At 47.3% G+C, this 19023-nt stretch overlaps 1 long non-coding RNA gene across 6 annotated transcripts in view; it reads right to left on the reverse strand.

The window, feature by feature from the left end:
• The window catches only part of LOC149337125 (uncharacterized), a 131414-nt gene that overhangs the window by 71712 nt on the left and 40679 nt on the right, over positions 1-19023 (reverse strand). The window lies entirely within an intron of this gene.

The following is a 19023-nucleotide window of genomic DNA, read 5'->3' on the forward strand; positions in this document are numbered from 1 at the left end:
CTTAGAAAAGGCGAAAATTTCAGAGCTTTTCTTGAAAATTTTGAAAGAATTTGCATGGAGGAGCAGCTAGACGAGGATTATTGGCCAATTGTGTTGATGGGATTCCTCCCATGTGAACCTTGTAATGTCTGGGCGAGGTTGTCTGACGAGGATGCCCACAACTATGCGATAACCAAAAGTGCGCTCCTCCGATACTTTCGAATTCCCGCGGAGGCAGATTTGGAAGGCCAAATTGACGGTGGTAAGCTACACCGCAATAGTGTCAGGGACCGAGTTAGAAGCTCCGCTCAGTCGCCGGATGACACGAGTGCTGTGCAGAAGTGGCGGCATAGGACAGGTTTGGTCCAGGAAAGAAAGGCCACTTAGGCAGCGAGGACCGAGGAGTTCGGTCAAGAAGCTAGCGAAGAGTGCAGATCCACAAGCCGTGAGGCCTCGGGGGATAATATAGGCACTAAGGCTAGCAATGAAAAAGAGTGCAGATCCGCCAGCCATGAGGGCTCGGAGGATAATGTAGGCACTGCTAAAAATAAGGAAAGGGGCAATGCGTTGGTTTTGAGCCCAGAGAACCATGCACTTTCCGGGAAGGAGGCTGATTGCTGCGATCGAGAAGGTAGTACCCAGGACAATAACGCTACGTTAGCCGAACAGCGTCTCATAGTTCAAGTTCCGGGCAAGAGCGTTAGGGTAGTAGGATCGATTAGCAAGCCTCAGGGGAGCAAGTTATGCCCAGCAGAAATTAAAGGGCAGTCGGGACACTTAAGTGCTGCGACACGCAGTGACTCATCGAAAGAGCGAGCCGATAGTTCGAATTCTAGTAGAAAAGGCGGCTCGCTGCTGAGTCAAAAAGCTGATGAAAAGGCTGAGTGCCCCGCGAGAAAGGGAGATGCGCAGGACAGAACAGCTAGGAAAGTTTCCGCAAGGCGACCGCGCGCAAGGAGAGCCATGCGAAAGGGCAGTCGGGACAGAACGGACAAAGGACGGGCCCAAAGCATCGTAAGGGTGAAGGCCGGTCAACCATGTAATGCTCCAAGACTGTCATCGCGGCACGCCAGATGCGATAAGCGCCGTACAAAGGCCAGGCTGGCTAGGCGTGTACAGACAGTGCGAAAGCCACCTGACCCATTGTGGCAACGCTGCGGTAGCAGAACGCGTGAAACTTGGAGCCGCCCACAGAGAAGAACGCCCTGCTACCTCATGAGGGAACGCAGCAGAGCGCGCTCCAGTCAAAAAAAGGAGCGAAGTGTACTCATGAATCGAGAGAGTACACGCAGGCGTTTCTGTCATGCGCGACCGTCAACCCCTCGCATTCAAATGTTCAGACGCGGCTCAGGTGTTGGAGACGCGCGGCCGGGGTGCGGAACAAATCGTAGTTGCCTGGCGTCTGGGGCTTGCAGGTGTCGAAGAGCAGTTGAATTTTATCGATTGTCGGCTGTTAAAGCCACTGTTGGTGTGCGTCCGCGCAGGGCGCATTTGAAAAATAGGTGACCCCTTTGAGCCGCGGCACGGCTCGTTAGCAGCAGATTCCGAGGATGTCTCTGCTGTTTGCTTTTCTTTTTTTTAAACCATTCCTGCAGACAAAAAGTTTTGCAGAAAAAAAAAAAAAATTTTGAGCAGGAATAGGTTCCCGACGCGTTGTTTGTATTGAAAGCGTTTCTTTTGATATGAAATTGTTTTGAAACATGCACTAGTGGTGCCCATGTGTAGCAGCGTCCGCTGACACGCGGAAGTGCTAGCAAGATGGGCTATTGTGGGTCACTAGCATAAGCGCATGGAGTCACTTGATTTTTTTGGAATTTGGGAAATTAAGGTGACTTTGGCTCCGATGTTGAGCGAATCTTTGCGGGGAAACAAGTGTGTTCGTAATTGTTGTGGTCATTACGAATCGGAATACATCACAAAAAGGGGAGTCTCATCGGCAACGCCGATGGCTTACGTCGACGTCCCTAGCGCAAGAGTCAGCATCATAGTTGTGGTTTGCTGGTCTTTTTCTTCCTGATGTAGGATTTTGCACCTATTGGTTTTGTTTATTGTTTCAAATTTGAGATGCGCTTTGTGGTGTAATGTGCCGATCTGTGGGAGTTTTCTGAGTGCTGCTGGACCACTCCCAGGGATTAATTGGCTTTCTAAGAGGGAAAGAGCCTGGCATTGCTTAGTGGGGATTGTGTCGTGCTTGCGGACTGAGCGGTCGGGTTTTCGGCGTGGTTCTAACGCTAGCAGAGCACTAGTCACTTGGGGAAGACAACGACATGGCAGCAGCGAAACGCCGACAAACCCCGAGACGCGCGTTGGGTGAGCGCCTGGATTGCCACGGAAGCCGCGTCCGTCTGCCCGGTTGAGCGAGCGTTTCCCCTACACAGAGTGTGAACGCGCGTTCGTAATGCGCGGGAACGCCGCTCATGGACATTCCGGCGTCTACGCTACGGTGATGGCATCGCCCCCCCCCTCTCCCAGCGCGTGACGGCGGTGTGATCTCTCGGGAGTGAGTGAGTGAGTGCGTGTGTGTCTGTGATTGGTGCCAGTGAGAACTTCCTTCCCCTGCAGGCCCGGCCCCCATCTAGGGACCCTAGGGAAGGGAACTCTTTAAAACCCCGGCAGCGGAACGGCCAAGGAGCTTTTTGTCATCGAATGATCTCCTGATGAGCTGTCGTGATGCAGCGTTCCTGCAGCTCACTTGTAAATATGTAAATTCCTGTATAAAGTCCTCTCTCATTGTCTTTTTCCAGCAGCCGTGTCTCAGACGTCCCTCATTCTCTCTCCGGCACACGACCATGCTACCTCGTATTTAACAAACTGGTGGCAGCGGTGGGATGCTGCTACCTAGTCCTTAACAGGCCCCAAGTCGTGTGACGGACTAGAAGATGACGAAGCGGGCAGTGGCATGGGCAGGAGCGCTCGTGCTAGGCTCACAGACATTAAATCAGATCATCGCCAACGGTCATGCAGTCCTGTCTTCATTGCTTGCCATCACGTAACATTATTGTCACGCGCTTTCACAGAACATCGATGGAAGAAGCAGAAGAACAGTGGTAGGACTGACCGGTAGAGGAAAAGGAAGAGAAAGAGCAGAAGGACGCTTGTAGGCTTCGTCGCCATCCTGCTTCTATCGATCCTCTCTGTAAATAAACCCCCGTGCGTGGTAAGCACGCAACAGCTTTGGTGAGAGGTGCCGGGTACCGACCACGGAGTGTTCCATCTATCGAAGGAGCCGTATACTCGCAGGCTTCCCACCACTGCCATCGGACATGCCTGGAGACGACAATACCAAGCAACTCGGACACATCCACAGCAAACAACCGGCCACATTATCGAGAGCCCCGCACATTCTTTGGAAAACCTGAGGAGGACGTTGACGAGCACCTGAAACACTACGAAAGGGTGAGCAAATATAATGCTAGAACGCTGCTACTAAACTGGCTAATGTGGTGTTCTTCCTTGACGCCACTGCCTTTGACTGGTTCCGACAATCATGAGGATTGACTAAGTTCATGGGCTACCTTTACGAGCGAGATGAAGAAAAATTTTGGGGATGAATCGGCAAAGAAGAAACGTGCGGAACAGACATTGCTTCACCGCGCGCAAGTACCCGGAGAAACTTGCGCTGCATACGTCGAAGTTATCTTAAAGTTATGCAAGCTAGTGAATTCCAGTCTGCTTGAAGAAGACAAAGTCGGCCACCTTCTAAAAGGATTTGCAAAAGACACTTATAATTTCCTGATTAGTAAACAGTGCCTGAGCACCACCGCTGATTCATAAAACATTGTAGAACATTTGAAGCTCTTAAGCTGCGTCAAATCACTCCTAAATTCGGAAGACTGGCCAATGTCACCTCTATAGCCAGTGTTGAAGCCTGTCCTCCACATTCTATGGCTGATATGAGACGAGAGATTGTATGCGAGGAATTGTCCAGATCCAGGGACACCTTCTGCCGTACAGAATATCTGCGGCACAGTTCTGTACCGCAGGCAGATGTTGCCGCCCTATCGATTCCGTGGGCTCAACCTAGCAGCGCTTTGCCTATGGACGATCGGAACAACATTGCCCAACGTTACAGCCACGAGCCGACGGAAAGGAGGCCCACCTACCCTGAAGACGTGGTTCGTCAGCAGCGAGAGCCTGGCTACAACCAACGTAGCGACTTTGTTCGCCAGGACTCTTATGGCGGCCGCTGGCACTTGTTGTATCGGCGCAGCGCTTATCTAGTGTGCTGCACTTTGCTACTGTGCGCCGCGTATCTGACGTTCGCGATTACTGTTCACGTGTGCAGTTGTATCGCTGGCCAATGGCATGCCTCGGTTGCACCCAGGCTGTCTTTATAAGGCGAAGCCACTGAATTGTTTCTGTCTGTTGTGTCGTGTTGCTGCCCGAATAAATACTTGACTTCACGGCGTCTGAGTCCAACATGGCAACGAGGATGGGATAGTTCGTGCAGAAGCATGGATCCGGCCAGCAGAACCGACAAAGACCCGACGAAGACGCCACGGCAAGCGAGGACATCAGAGATGACCACCACCCTGGGATCTACGCGCAAGTGGAAAAAGAAGCTCTTGCAGTTGTTTATGGAGTGCGGAAGTTTCATAAATATCTGTACGGGCGCAGCTTCAATGTAGTCACTGATCACAAGTCCCTTACCGTCCTTTTTGAGGCAAAGCATCACACAAATGCAGTAGCTGCAGCTCGTGTACATCACTGGGGGACCTTTCTTGCAAACTACAACTTTCGCATTTCGCACCGAGCAGGAACAAAGATAGCCAACACAGACGGACTATCACGCCTTCCACTGCCGGAAACCGGTGACGAGGCAGAAGAAATCTTTTATTTTTCGCCTGTCAACAAACTCCCCGTTACAGCTAAAGATATCGAGCGAGAAACTGTGAAAAATCCAGTGCTCAGCACTGTTCGTGAAATGGTATGGCATGGATGGCCGCATGCTGTTGACGCTCCTTATCAACCTTTCTTCGTGAGGCGATTTGAACTTACTGTGGATTGTGGTAGTTTGGTGTGGAACAACAGGGTCGTGATTCCCCAGTCGCTTCAAAGTGAAGTTACGTGTTTGTTGCATGAACAACACATTGGCATTACTAAGATGAAAGCCCTTGCAAGGTCAATGGTTTGGTGGCCACAGATAGACAACTGCCTGGAACAAGCTGCGAAGCAGTGCGAAATTTGTCAAAGCACAAAATCTGTGGGGCCACTATCACCGTTTTCATCTTGGAAATGGAGAACAAACAGTTGGGAGAGGGTACATCTTGATTTTGCTGAAAAAGAAAACAAGACGTTCCTTTTAGCTCTCAATTCCTATTCCAAATGGTTGGAAATCAAGATCATGACGTCAACGACAGCGCAAAGAGCCATCGAAACAGTGCGCTCGTTGTTCGCAAGTCATGGCTTACCTACTGAGATAGTCACAGATAACGGACCGCAGTTTCGTGCAAAAGATTTTGAGGAATTTCTGTTGGCAAACGGGGTTAAGCACACGCTCACTCCGCCATATCATCCTCAGTCGAACGGTTCGGCAGAACGCGCGGTTCAAACAGTAAAGCAGTCGCTGTTGAAGCAATTACTCGAAGATCAGAGGAATAAAAGTTCCAGGTCAATGCAGCACAGAATCGATAATTTTCTGTTCGCTTATAGAACAACGCCGCACACATTCACTGGCCAAACACCAGCTGAACTCTTCATGAAAAGGAAGTTGCGCACAAGATTATCGTTGTTGAAACCCAGTCTACAAGATGCAGTCAATGCCAAATCGGAGAGGAATGCACGCAGTGCAAACAAGCAGAGGAGTTCACCTAAAGCATTTTCTGTTGGGGACAGGGTGTTTGTGCGTTCAGTACGTGGGGAACAGGTGATGTGGCGTCCAGGCAAGGTTGTGGATGTGAAATCTGCTATGACACATCTTGTCGTGGTGGATGGACAGACTCGGTTTGTGCATGCGGACCATTTGCGACATACTTGTGTGAAGACTACTGTTGTTAAAGAAAATGAGATACCTTTATCACTTGCTAGTGATATGTTAGAAAGTGAGTGTTCCCTTGGACCCGCCTCAACTCCACAAGTGTTGGATGGGAGTGATGGTCGCCCACTCGCAACTGAAGCCCAAAGTGCGTCAACATCAGAACAGAGCGATGCCTGTTCGTCAGTGCTACCCAGGCGCAGCATGCGTGAAAGGCAGAAGCCGGATCGTCTGATGTATGACAGTTTCTGATCTTGTCGGAGGGGAAGTGTTGTATCATCACTTTTTTTCATCATCATTTATTTTACCCTTAAAGGCCTCTGTTGAGGCATTACATAAGGGGGCGCAGCACTTATCAAGTGTGCTGCACTTTGCTACTGTGCACCGCGTATCTGATGTTCGCGATTACTGTTCACGTGTGCAGTTGTATTGCTGGCCAATGGCATGCCTCAGTTGCACCCAGGCTGTCTTTATAAGGCGAAGCCACTGAACTGTTTCTGTCTGTTGTGTCGTGTTGCTGCCCGAATAAATACTTGACTTCACGGCGTCCGAGTCCAACAGCGCTCTCAACCTTGGTGCTACCGGTGTGGCATTGCAGGGCATATCGCTAGATACTGCAGCCAGCGTTTCCCGACTGCCCAAGACTACCGACCCCCGGAGAATATTCATGGACAACTGCACGTTGAACAGCAGCGATCCCAGACTATGACCGCTTGAGACACATACCATCTGACAAATTTGCGGAGTTCATCACCAGCATCTGATCGCAGTGTGACGCCGCCACCTCAGCGCCAACGGTGGTTACCTTCTCCTCGGCGTTGTGCTTCCCCTCCGCCTCCTGGAGACTAGGGTGCACGGCCGATGGAGGTGAGATCACCGGCGAGTCGATGACGTCCATTATACCTCTGCCCGTGTTCATGTTAAAGAACAAACTGGAAGCCGGGAGAAGCCAAGAGCTTGAAAGAAAGAAGACATCACAAACATACACATTCCTGAAAAAGTTCGTACATCACCACAAAATGTGTGCACCCCGTACACATACTTCAAGTCATTATTCACGGATGAGCTGGTGGAGCACATAACCTAGCAAACAAATCTGTATTCCACTCAACAGCAAAAAAGTCTCAACGCATCGCAACAAGAGATTCGGCGCTTCCTTGGCATTCTTGTGCTCATGGGAGTACATAAATTCCCACCCCTTGAAGACTACTTGTCGTTGAAGGGGCGATTTCCACCAGTCGCCGATGCAATGCCATTGAAGCGGTTCCAGGCGCTCAGGCGGTACGTCCACTTCATGGATAACCTCAGTTATGTTCCGGATGGCGACCGCTTCTTCAACCACCGCTCTTCGAAAGACTTAGGGAACAGTTCTTGAAGATCCCAGAAGACAGCAAGCAAAGCATCGACGAAGTTATGGTTGCCTACAAGGGGACACATGCCGCGCGCCTGCGGCAGTATGTTGTGAAGTAGCCTGATAAGTGGGGCTTCAAGTTGTTCTGTCGGTCAAGCTCAAATGAAATAATCCACGACATTATCATGTATCAAGGATCAAGCACGTTCTACAATGTGCCAGCGGGCTCGGTTGATGAAGTACCCCTTCTGGGTGCAAAAATCGCCTCGATGCTCTCCAAGACCATTGAGGAACCCCCACACCAAAGTAGTGTTTTTTGACAACTTTTTTACTAACTATGATTTAATCCACCTAATGAAGAAAAAGTTTGGCATTCACTGCGTCGGCACTGTTCGCGGAAACAGAGCAGGCAGAGCAAACGACGTCCTAAAAAGTGACAAAGAACTGTCAAAGGAAGCATGTGGGTTTCTCGACTTCCACTCATCAGACGGTATAGTTGCAGTAAAATTGCACAACAAATGCGTGACCCTTCTAAGCAACGCCCATGGTGTGGAGACAGTTGGCACAGTACAGCGATACAGCAGTGCACTTAAGTCAAAAGTCCCCCGTGAGCTGCCCAGTGGTAGTGAAGGAATATAGCCCACACATGGGCAGCATTGACCTTTCTGATATGCTGGTTCACCTGTATATGACCCCGACCAAATCTCACAGATGGCATCATCATCATCATCAGCCTGACTACACCCACTGCAGGGCAAAGGCCTCTCCCATGTCTCCAATTAACCCTGTCCTTTGTCAGTTGCCGCCACTGTATCCCCGCAAACTTCTTAATCTCATCCGCCCACCTAACTTTCTGCCGTCCCCTGCTACGTTTGCTTTCTCTTGGAATCCACTCCATTACCCTTAAGGACCAGCGGTTACCTTGCCTTCGCATTACATGCCCTGCCCAAGCCCATTTCTTCCTCTTGATTTCAACTAGGATGTCATTAACCCGCGTTTGTTCCCTCACCCACTCCGCCCTCTTATGATCTCTTAACGTTACATCTATCATTTTTCTTTCCATAGCTCGCTGCGTTGTTCTTAACTTAAGCTGAACCCTCTTTGTTAGCCTCCACGTTTCTGCCCCATAGGTGAGTACCGGTAGGATACAGCTGTTGTATACTTTTCTCTTCAGGGATATAGGTAAGCTACCATTCATGATCCGAGAGAACAGATGGCATCTTCCTCTTTTTGGATATGCAATTGATGTTTGCATCGCAAATTCCTGGCTCGTTTACAAGATGGACTACGCAGTGTTAGCAGAGAAAGCGATGCCACTGAAGGCTTTCCATGCTGCAGTTGGAAATGTACTCAAGTCAGCTCAGCAGGTGATGAGCCTTCGTCTTGTTGGAGGACCTCCTTGCACAGCCTTCAGCAAGGAACTACGGTGCAAAACCATGCGTTGCCCACACGATTCCAGGTATGATAACGCAAGTCACTGGCCCGGTGGCTGCTAGCGAGCACCACCCGAAGTCGCATTCAACACATCAAGTTAGAGGGCGCTGTGCTCTCTGCCATAAACGGGTGTCAGGTTCCAAGTGCACCAAGTGTGACGTCTTTTTGTGCCTGAAAAGTGGGAACAACTGTTTTCTCTAGTTCCGCCTCAAGTAGGACTTATTGACGCGGGGCAGTTTCCCTGCTTTCTGCTCCCTATCTTGGCAGATCGACAAAATTGTTGACGTTCTCCATTTTTCTAAATCCTTCCTCAAAAGCTTTCCCATTTTTCTTTTGCCACATATTTAGGCTAATAAAATGAAATTCAAACCAAGAAAAAAAATTATTGCATTGCTCATTATCTTGCCAGTTAAAGGGTTAATACCGCTGAAATGTACACTAGTGGAGCTGTATGTACTCCAAACGAGTGATGCTTGGTTATTGTTCTCATTCATTCTGTAAATAAATAAGTCTTTGTAGCAAACATCTTAATAACAGTTTTTTTGAAATATACTGTGTGCAGTTTTCTGGTTTGGCTATTTTGCGCTATTTTTATGGGTTGACATTTGGCTATTTTTGGGCTATCTCGAGTGAAAGATTTGGCAGGTCACTCTGCAAGAACCTGGCAACCCTGCCCTCACTTCCGGCTCCTAAGCAACCATGCATGGAGGAAGGAAAGAGCTAAGGAGAGGCCCTGACGTCACTTTTTGTGAAGCCGCCTTCGCAACCGGAAGTTGGCTCGTCTCTCCTCCTCCGTTTATCTCTCTCCCCACAACCCTCCTCCACCGCCGAGCTTCGGGGCGGCAGTCACACGCGGCTCGGGTAGCGCCACGTTGCTCGAAAGAGACATTTCAGAATGTGTTGTGCGCAGTTGCGTTCACTGTGTCGTCAGAGTGTTGTTGAGACGGCCGTGGCTTGGCAGTGGAGTGTCATAAGTCAGGTCTGGTGTTTCACGCTGCAAGTCGCGCGCACGACGTTTCAGTTTCTGAAGTGAGCATTTAATGGAATCATCCGCTTAGGCCAAGCGAAACGTGCTGCGCAGCGTTCACTTGCGCACTTTGTTGAAAAGTAAGCTCCGTCGAAGGAAGTGGGCTGACAACGTGCACCCTTGCCGTCGTCTCATCTATTCCGACTTACGAGTGGTGTAATACTTACGCTGTTGATGAGAGACAAGCGTGACATCAAACTGAAGTGCAGCACGCATCTACCGTGTGTGTCATTAAGCGCAGCATTACGAAGGCTATTAGTATGAAATCTGCGTGCTGAGAGTGCAATGCAAATACGTGCATCATACCCCAAATAATGTCCTGCTTTCCTAGCGCTAGATATATTTTTTTATTTCAAAAGAAAATCGACTGACAAGGGTACAATACGCCCAATGTTCTAGGACCCATAGCCAGAGGCTAGTTTCGGGTCCATCACAATACTGTGCATTATAAATGAGGCATGCAAAGACGACACATTGCGTTCATAAAATAAAAGTCACATTCTCAACAATTTAGAGATAAACAAAAGTAAGCGTACACAATACACACATCCTCACAAAACGAAAAACAATACACCATAACTTCACATATTCATCAGGGACGTTTTGAAAGATTGCACAAAGTTTGTTTTCAGTTTAATATCATCAAGTATACTATTAGTCTTTGCCCGTAACTATTGCGACACACTGCTACCTTTAAAGTGAATATTGAGTGAAAAGGCAGGATATGGGTTGACTTAAAGAGCGGTTTGCTAGAGTCAGATAATTTTGAAGAAGTAATAATTTTTACCGCTCTCTTCTGTAATCGGATTACAGGTTCGAGATATGGAGGATACGTGTTACCCCATGACTCTATGCAATACATTAGTCGGCTCTGTATAAAAGCAAAGTAGAGTATGCGAACGATTGAAAAATCGAAACATTCTCGCACTTGCAATAAAACATGACACCCATAAGCTAACTTTGTGCAAACCTGTTTTACTTGATTTTTCCAGTGCATGTCAGAATCAAAATGTACACCAAGATATTTGAAATTATTCACTCTTTGTTGTGGCACACTATTTAAATACACTGGAATTATGAGCCTTCCATGGCTCATGGGAATTATGGGAATTATGAGCCTTCCATGGCTCATGGGAATTAAGGGAATTATGAGCCTTCCATGGCTCATGGGAATTATGGGAATTATGAGCCTTCCATGGCTCATGGAAATTATGGGAATTATGAGCCTTCCATGGCTCATGGGAATTATGGGAATTATGAGCCTTCCACAAGTGGAGCTGTACTGGTCGCGTGCAACACGGACACCTTTCATTGCAGACCACATGACCTGGAACCGGTTCTATGAGCTGCGCAACAATCTGCACTTTATCGACCTTTCCTTAATGACTAATAAACAAAAAGAAGACAGGCTACAGGTTGTCAGACCAATAGTCAATAGTTTTCAAAGTGCTTGCCGATCATTGCCATGGAGAAAAGAATACTCGGAAGACGAGCAGATGATAGCGTTCTCGGGAAGGTGCTCATTTAGACAGTACCTTCATTCAAAGCCGAAGCCACTTGGCTTGAAGAATTTTGCTCTAGCCTCCCCCGATGGCCTGGTGCTCGACTTTTTGGCATACACTGGGAAAAATACACTGCCTTGAGAAGACATGAAGTCCTATGGCCTGGGTGGTGCTGTAGTGAAGTCTTGCAACAACCATAACCGAGAAGAAGGCGCATCTATTCACGGACAGGTAGTTCACAGGCCTGTCAATTATGGACTACCTTATAGAAAAGGAAATGTTCCTGACAGGCACAGTGAATGCGAACCGCACGCAAGGGGCAGTCACAAACCTGCCAAATGACAAATCGATAAACTGGGGTGACGCTGCTTGCCTCGTACGTGACGACGGGGTGTCTGCCTCGTGGAATGGAAGGACAATAAGGGAGTTCTTTTCCTGCCAAGTGCAGTTGGGTGTGATCCAATGGGTACATGCTAGCGATGGTCAAAGGAGGATAAAAAGAATATTTCGGTTCCACAGCCAGCCAACGTGTCGCTGTACAGCAGGCGCATGGGCAGTGTGGATTTGGCTGACAGGTACGTGTCCTATTACAGGATCAAAATAAGAACGAGGAAATGGACGATACGGTTTTTTTACACATTTTCTTGGCCTCGCTGTGTGCAATGCTTGGATTGAGTATCGGCGTGACTGCCAAGCCATGGATGTTCCGAAAAAAGAACTGCTTCCCCTCCTGGAGTTCAGGCAAGACATCGCCGAAACGTTGATTAGGGGAAACCCAGCAAAGCACTCCAGGACTCTGAGAGAAAGCAACGGCCCCGCGGCCAACCAGACAAGGCCTGTACAACTCCCCAACAAAGACACCCGCAGTGACCGCTTTGACCATTTCCCAGAATACTGCCAGCTGAACAATGCAAAACATTGCAGAGACGACTGCAAGGGAAAAACAAGAGTGAGGTGCACCAAATGCAACGTCTACCTGTGTCTTCAAAAACAGAACTGCTTCGTTGAATTTCACAGCGCCGGCAACTAATGTCCACGTTTGGGGACAGCCTGTTCACGATGCTGACAACTAATGTCCACATTTGTGGACACACCTGTTTCAGCTAAAATAACTAACATTTCTTGATAGATTTTTCCATATGCACTATTAACAAGACGGGTAATAAAAACATTTAAAAAGATTCAGTTTTTTTCGACTGCTTCTTATGCTGGTAGAGAAGAGGTTAATGTACACTGGTTCCTCCCCTTCAAAGCCAAGATCCCCAGTATTCAGCCATTTCTTTCTAGCCGCAGGAATCAGTTGGTGCAGTCTGCTCGCGGCTCGCGCGCATTCTTCCATTCACGCCCTGAATGCCTCAGCTTGCTGCTTGGTGTCGCTCCGCTCAGTGGCGATACACTGTACAGTCTGTCTATGTGAATTCAACCATTTCAAGCAAAAATAAATCTTTCTGCAAGTTGTAAGTGATTAGCATTACATAAAAGTATGATACAATTTGTTTATTCTTTTTATATTGTTGCTTTGTTTCTTTTGCATGTTTAGAATGCAGAACTTTGTCAGGCCATTTGGCGTTGCAGTTTCTAGCAGTTGCTTGCTACGCGCAGAAATGAACGCTTGCAACGTTTCTCTGCCTTCTTTGTCTTGCGCTTGTAGGCGCCGCTTCACGCTGCTGTTTGCAGTTCTCCAGCAATGTCTTTTACTACCAGAACTGCGCTGAAAGGTGCACCTCGTTTTCCGCAAAAGTAAGCCCCTTCCATTTCTCTTGTGTGTTGAAAGCATCAACCTTACTGCAGCTAAGCCACCAATGCACCTGGTTCAACTGTCTGCTAGTATGTCCCTCCTTTGGTTTGCAAATCGCAGAGCTGTGTCAGCCAGTGTTTTCATACCAAAGTGTAATGTTCGATGTACGAAAACAAGGTGTTCGAAACTTTTTAGCTTTCGTTAAGTGGGTACCGCTATGTTCCTCTCGCATATTTAACATTCTCTACGAGCTGCTTTCTTACGGAAGTCGTCCATAAATTGGAACCCTAGAAAAACCAAGTGTCATCATTTGTGACATAGCTTCAAAGCGACCAAGCTTTGTTTAAACACAGGTAGGAAAGGCACAAATTATTTCTGCACACTGAAGTCTGCTCGATTGCATCCTGGTAGGATTTTATTGCTGCCAACAACTCTGTTCTATCATCGCAAACGTTCGAATTCAACTTAATTTGATTAATAACAGTGACACTCGTGTTAAGTTGTGTTGTGTTGGGTTTAATGGCACATAGGCATCTAAGGCCATCATGCGCCAAACACAAGGTATAGGAAATGTTTGCTGTGGGATTTAATAAAAATGTAGAAAGTGATCAGTGGCGTAAAGGGCCTAAAAAGTTTAACTACCTAGTAATAAGAGACAAAACGAGATTTAAGAGCGGCTAATGGTAAAAGCTTTAAAAAAAGGTCAGGCAGCCGCAGTGTCCATCCTTGGTTGGGCAAGGATGTCGAGGATCCCAACCAATCTAATAAAAGCCTCAGCCTTCTTCTCAGGAATGAGAAAGTGGCTGAGGTGTATCATGCAATAAAGCGAGCCAGTGGTTCAATATTTACAGTTTTTCGAGTATGCCTGCTTTTTTTAAAAAGCGAAAAATAGAAGCTATGTTAACAATGGCACTATCATGTAAGAGAAGACTGGATGAAAAGGTATGTGTTCACTGTAAAATTTAGTAAAATACTTCTTTCTTAGTTTTTCTAGTTTTGAGCATGTGATTAAAATATGGTTTAGTGTGAGTTCCTCTCCACATCCTTCACAAACTGGTTTGTCATGTTTTGTCAGTAAGTAGTTGTGTGTCAAATGTGTGTGTCCTATGCGAAGGCGACACAAGATTACTTCAATGAAACGTTGCTGATGTGTGCATGACTTCCATTCCCCCAAGGTGGGCTTTATGGAGTGTAGCTTGTTGTTAAGTTCATTATCCCACTCTTTCTGCCATTTATTTTTGAATTTACTATGTATAAACTTCATGTAGTCTGTATAGGGTACGTTCAAATTTTTTATTTCATCACTCCGGGCTCGACAGCAGCCGAGTCGGCTCTCTCGTTACCCTCTATGCCAACGTGACTTGGGACCCAGCAGAACTTTACCATATGTCCCCGCGTTTTGTCTTTTTCGATGCTGTGAATGACGTTGCCTACAAGGGGTTCAACTGCGTTTCCTGACTGTAGCGCTGTGAGTAGGCTGAGGGAGTCCGTGTAGATTATACTTTTTTTGGTGTTCTCGTGTACTATTTTGTCCAGAGCAATACACACTGCATAACATTCGGCAGTGAAAATTGATACATAATTTGGTAATCTTACTATTTTTTCCCATTTACCCTATACTATTGCACTTCCAACGTGTGTTGTTGTTTTGGAGCCATCTGTGTAAAATTCCCTGTAGTTTGCATATTTCTCTTTCAAAGCCAGGTATTCTTGTAGTATGTGTCCGTGTGGTGTTTGTTTTTTACGAAACTGTGTTAGTGTGAAGTCGCACGTAGCGGGAAGGCAGTACCACGGCGGCAGTGGATTGTGTCTCGGAGCGATTACAGGTATAGCATCTAGTATTCCAAGTTCATCACATGCATCTTCAAAGCGTAATAACAAAGGTCTGATTGATTGTGGTTTATTACTGAACAGTGTTCTGGATGTACACTTAGTAACTATGGGGTAACAAAGGTGTTTTGGTGAGGATTTAATTTTCAGTACATATGCACAGGTAAGCTTTGCTCTTTTGTTTGCAAGAGATTGTTCATTTGTTTCTACATATAGCCTGTTTATGGGGGATGTTCTGTATGCACCAGTTGATAGACGGAGACCTAGGTTTTGTACAGGATCTAGTTTTTTTAGGTATGATGGCCTTGCAGACCCATACACAATGCATCCATAGTCCAAAGTGAACCGTACTGAAGAGCGGTAGAGAGGTACGGAGCGACGGAGCGGTAGAGAGGTACGGAGCGACGGAGCGGTAGCCTCTGTCGAGGTGATGGACACAAGTCGAAGTTCACCTCCGCCGCAGCGGCGGCGGAGCTCGCTAGAGCGCAAAAAAGTTCCAATAAGAGGCCCCGAACAAAGAGGGACCTAAAGTTTTAAGTACATCCATCCAAAACAATCATGGCGTTCCTTATCCACTGGAACTGCCGTGGAATAATAAAAAACTACAGGGACGCAATATACATTTTAAATTCTCTATCTCCTGTAGCACTGTGTCTACAGGAGACACTCGTGTTAAGAAGGCTTTGGTTGTGCTTATAATGGCAGAATAGAATGTGCAGTATCGTGCCGCCGCGGTGGCTCAGCGGTTATGGTGCTCGGCTGCTGACCCGAAAGACGCGGGTTCGATCCCGGCCGCGGCGGTTGAATTTCTTTGGAGGAGAAATTCCAGAGGCTCGTGTACTGTGCGATGTCAGTGCACGTTAAAGAACCCCAGGTGGTCGAAATTTCCGGAGCACTCCACTACGGCGTCTGTCATAGCCTTAGCCGCTTTGGGACGTTAAACCCCATAAACCAAACCAAACCAGAATGTGCAGTATCCATTATCATGAAGTGATCTTGAAACTCGTCGTGGTGGCTGCGTGACTTTGCGTTCAGCTACCGATTCCAAGATCATAAGTTATTTGACGCTGACCGCAGTAGCCGTATGTCGTTAAAGTCGAAATAAGAAAACTCCTGTGTGCTATCTTAAGTAAGCACACGTTAAGAGAATGTCTATTCGTCCAAATTAATCCGGAGCCCATCACTACGGCGTCCCTCGTTGCCCATATATCGCTTCTGGACGTTAAACCTCGAAATTAACAATCTACAAGTAATTATGTAGCGGAAATTGTATTTGTTTCATGAAATTCAGTGACCACACGCATAAGCCAAGCAAACTAAGAACTCAAGCAATATATTGTCGATGGCTTGTTTTGTTCCAGGTGTTGATGAAAACATGACTATCTGATTTCTGTTTATTTGAGCAGGGTCACCCTGATCTATTTCATTTGCTGTTTGCACTTGTACATGCCTTGTTGCTAAAGATTGCGGAAGTGTTGCGTTTTGCCTTAGGCCTGCAGTTGGTTATGAACCGAGAGAAAGAATAAAGGAGCTGAGGGAACCGTGGAAATCCGGATGCATTACTGCATAGACTTGTTGGACCTGCCAAGTTTTTATTTCATTAAGATTGATAGCTACGACAGAGGAAACCTACTTAGTGGTACTGCTCTGTATGTGTGCTGGCTGTTTAACAATGTAAGGAAGTAGCCCCTCGGCGGCCAGGCTTCCTTGAATTTTTTGGTAAGCCATTCCAGTGTGCACAGCAGGTGTTGCACAGCATTTCTTTTTAAGCACGGGCTGTTCAACAGTGGTTTTCAGAGAACCTCCTGGCCTGCTCAACTTCTAAAGTTTTGGTAAGCACTCTTCACAGCTGACACTGTTTTTCTTTCCCTTTATGCTTTCTTGTGCAAGCTGCAGGCTGTTAGCAAAAATTTATTTCATGAATTCATTTGTTTGATTGACCCGACCTTTTGGTTTTGTTAGACCTACTATAGTTTGCCAAACGAAAAAGGGCTTTGGTTAGTTTCAGGGAAGGAATGAACATGAGAGAGGGTGGTGACAGCCTCCTCCTCCTTCCTTCCTTCCTTCCTTTTCCTTCCTTCCTTCCTTTTCCTTCCTGCCTTCCTTCCTTCCTTTTCCTTCCTGCCTTCCTTCCTTCCTTCCTTCCTTCCTTCCTTCCTTCCTTCCTTCCTTCCTTCCTTCCTTCCTTCCTTCCTCCCTCCCCTCTCAGGGCCAGATTGAAAACTGTGTCTATGTGGACCTGTCTGAATGAATTACTGCATGAGCACAGGTATGCACGCCAGCAGATTATGAACACTGGAAACTTAACATTACATTGTTCGAGTTTTTTAGACGGTAATAACTGGATTACTGAAGGGAAAATAGCAGCGTCTTTATAATGACTCAACAAAGAGAAGCCCAATACGTAATCCTTTCAGAAAGAGCACTGTTTATAAAGCAAGGGCATTTGGACTAATCTGAGCCAAGTTTCAAAAGTAAAGCAAGAATCCCATTATTTTATTCTTTCGCTCTACTTACAACAGCACGTATAGGAATCATGAATGGAACATGACATACAGTTATTAGTTGCTGCCGTTATTAGCCGTCACGTAATAGACCGGAAAATTACACTAGTCTGGACACCAGCACATGCATCCCTGCCTGGTAATGAGACGGCCCATGAGTTCGCCCGAGGCTTTTCTTTCCGGGCGGACCCGAGCGAGGTGGTCTTTACAGACAGGGATCGCATGGTGACCTACAGAGAAATTACACAACACTATCGTTTCCAACGAGCTAGACTTCCTCCAGCGGATAGATCCTTGTCCAGACACCAAGCCATCAGCTGGCGCCGGTTACAAACTTACACCTTTCCAAACCCAGCCCTCTGAAGTCTTATGTACCCAGGGCACTTTTCAGAGAAATGTGCAAACTGCGAACTTAGGGCCACCTTGGAACCACACACTATGGGAATGTCCTCATGCCCCCCGGGAGGGACGAGGTATAAACACGAAAGACCAATGGGAGACCTTGCTACTGAGCTCCGACCCGGCGACTCAGTTACAACTCGTCCGACTGGCCGAAGCCGCCGCCGAGAGTCAAGACCTTTCGGCCGTCGTCTAGGCGGGTGGCCCTCTGGCTACCCTCTTTCTGTTGGACAATAAAAGTTTTCCTATCCTATCCTATTGGTATTTTTTTGCACTTAAAACAGTGCCTGCATTAACCCATTCCTGTCAGGAGACGGCGATTCGCTGTCCTAAGGAAAAAGGGCCATTTGGCCAAAGGCGGCGAATCGCCGTCCGACAGAAAAACGGTTCGTTGTCAGTAAAGAATAAGAGATAGCGCTTCATGACAATTTCCTTGGTTTTCGTTTATAGTTTCTACACCAGATGGCAATAGTTGTCTGTGAGATACGCAAAATATTTGGCGGGAAAAAAATACTTCCCTGCCCACTTGATGCGCTTGTTCTTAAGTTCAACATGGCATCACGGAGAGGCAGAAGTCAGACAGATTCAGAAATGTAGATGCTTCTGTTTGCTAGTGACGACGAATCGGACAGCGATGCTACTGTGGTTCTTGATGACCTACAAAGCAGTGACTGTGAAAGTGACTCTTGTGATCAAGATTTAGGCTCTGGCGCAGAGTCAAACTCGACGGACGTCACTCCAGTGCTGCCTAAAGTGACGGGGGTCAAGGAATGGAAGTGGAGGATCACCGACAGCGATGAGAAAGTAGAGAAGTAGCTGTTCAGTGGAAATTCAGGTATGCAGAGAAGTCTTCACTCAGCACTTGCGGCCAATCCCACGGCTTTGTCGGCATTCAATGGCTTGAGGAAGAGTTTTGGAAGATGGTTGCTGACGAAACAAATGCGTTTGCGGCTGTCAAACAGGCTTCGTCGCCAGAGCCCTTGTGGTTTCCTACATCACCAGGTGAAATGAAAGTCTTCTTCGCTATCTGTGTTCTGATGGCCCAGGTCAGAAAAAATACAGTTCAATCTTATTGGGCACAGAGATCTGTAATCAGCACACCATTCTTTGCATCTCTGATGCCTAGGCAGCACTATCAGGCGCTATGTAAATACCTGCATTCCTCAGACAATAGTGTCGCAACCAACGGTGACAGGCTCTGGAAGCTGCGCTCAGTTCCAGACTATGTCTTGGAGGCTTTCTCAAGTGCCTACTATCCGCAAGAGGATTTGCAGTGGACGTGAGC

The sequence above is a fragment of the Amblyomma mixtum genome, chromosome 7, assembly GCF_055824585.1.
Source record: "Amblyomma mixtum isolate Tamu chromosome 7, ASM5582458v1, whole genome shotgun sequence".
Taxonomy (NCBI): Eukaryota; Metazoa; Arthropoda; class Arachnida; order Ixodida; family Ixodidae; genus Amblyomma; species Amblyomma mixtum.